A 1,947-nucleotide genomic window follows, 5' to 3' on the forward strand; every position below is an offset into this window, starting at 1 on the left:
AGGAGCTGGGGGAGGGGGTTTGTGCTCTCTTCCGGGACAGTCCGCCCCTGGGTAGCACACACTCACCCGTCCTGATGGGATTCCTCAGCAACTAAACCGATAATGTTCTTTTCTCTGGTCCAGCGGCGGCCGGCTGCTGAATCCGGGGAGGCGGAGAGCGCGAGGCGGAGGGGCACTGCAGGGCGGCGCGGGAGGCGCGGGGCGGGGCGGGGCGCTGCAGCCGGCGAGGAGCCCGGAACTCCGCCGCGGGGCGGGCGATGGCGGCGGCGGAGCACGGTGCTGCACGGGGCGGGAGGCTGGCAGCCATGGGGCCGGGCTCACGCACGCTGGCGGCAGGGATAGGGCTGGAGCCGGGAACTTTATTTCATTTTCTTAAGGATAATAAAATTTCTACGTATGTCCTCATTAAGGATTGTCATTAATTTCCAAGCTGTACTTGGAGTCCTGGCCAATATGTTTCTCCTTGTTTTCTACATTTTCATAATTCTGTGTCACAGACCTAAGCCCACGGACTTGATCTCCTGTCAACTGAGCTTCATCCACATAGTGCTGATCCTCACTGGAAGTGATATTTGGCTTAGAGACATGTTTGAATCACTGAACATAGAGAATGACTTCAAATGTAAGACAACTTTTTACATAAACAGAGTGATGAGAAGCCTCTCTATCAGCATCACCTGCCTCCTGGGTGTGTTCCAGGCTGTCACTATCAGTCCCAGTTCCTCTTTGTTGGCAAAATTTAAATATAAACTAAGAAAGTACATGATTTCTGCGTTCTTATTTGTTTGGTCTTTCCACATGTCATTCGTTAGCAACCACATCTTCTCTGCTGGTGCTTTTACCAACGTGAGTGAGACCAACCAGATGAAGGTCACCAAATTCTGCTCACTCTTCTCCATGAACTACATCATCAGGGCACTGATTTTAACAGTGACAATCTCCAGAGATGTATTTCTTGTAGGAGTTATGCTGGCCACAAGTGCATACATGGTGATTATCTTGTTCAGACATCAGAGGCAATGCAAAGCATCTTCACAGCCTCAGTCACCTGAGAGCATCCCCTAAGAAAAGGGCCACCCAGACCATCTTGCTGCTGGTCTTTTGCTTTGTGGTCATGTACTGGGTGGATTTCATCATCTCACACACTGCAATCCTGTTATGGATGTATGACCCAGTCAGCCTGAATGTTCAGAAGTTTGTGATGAATGTCTATCCCACAATTACTCCTTTGGTACAAATCAGTTCTGATAACAGAGTAATCAATATGATGAAACACATACAGTCTGTGTGCCACCATATTTTCAGAAAGAGATAATTATTCTCATTTTAATAAAATGATTTGTTTATTCCTTTTATATTTATGAGTATTGTGTCAGCATGTATGTATGTGTGAATTCCTGGTGCCTACAAGGCCAGAATAGGCCATTGTCCTTGCCTCTGTGAGCTGGAAATACAGACAGATGTTCATGAGGCTTCATTCTGGTGCAGCCACAACTAATTTTTCCAAAACTTATTCCTCTAAAATCTGTAATAGTTCAAGTAGCAAATCAAGATTTTAATAATTTAAATAAAATTTGTGGTATTATACATGGGCATTCTTGTGACATTTTTGCTGCCAAGTGCTACTGATTTTTTTAAGTTCGCTGTATACAATAAGTTGAAATTTCCACAGGACTTCTCTTAGTCTCTCCTCTTTACTTTATAGCATAAATGTTCCGTGATGCTGAGGTTACTCAAAGAAAATTGCGTGCTGACTCTGACATTTTCCATTTTTCTGTTGAGGGGACTTTAATCTACTCTCAGCCATCAAAAATAGCTTAAATGTCCTATTGCAACTTTAATACTCTTTCCTAAGTGTAGTTTCTCTGAATCCACAAAAATCCTGTGAATTTAAATTTTCTCTTTTACCACAGTTACTTAATGAATCTTATATGAAAATTCAATATG

At 44.1% G+C, this 1,947-nt stretch overlaps 1 pseudogene; it reads left to right on the forward strand.

Moving 5' to 3' along the window:
• The first annotated feature begins 396 nt into the window (after positions 1 to 396).
• Positions 397 to 1,315, forward strand: LOC121439612 (annotated as a pseudogene).
• The last annotated feature ends 632 nt before the right edge of the window (positions 1,316 to 1,947 follow it).

Source organism: Microtus oregoni, unplaced genomic scaffold (assembly GCF_018167655.1).
Source record: "Microtus oregoni isolate MIOR12 unplaced genomic scaffold, Mior012 000062F_ref0000492, whole genome shotgun sequence".
NCBI classification, from domain to species: domain Eukaryota; kingdom Metazoa; phylum Chordata; class Mammalia; order Rodentia; family Cricetidae; genus Microtus; species Microtus oregoni.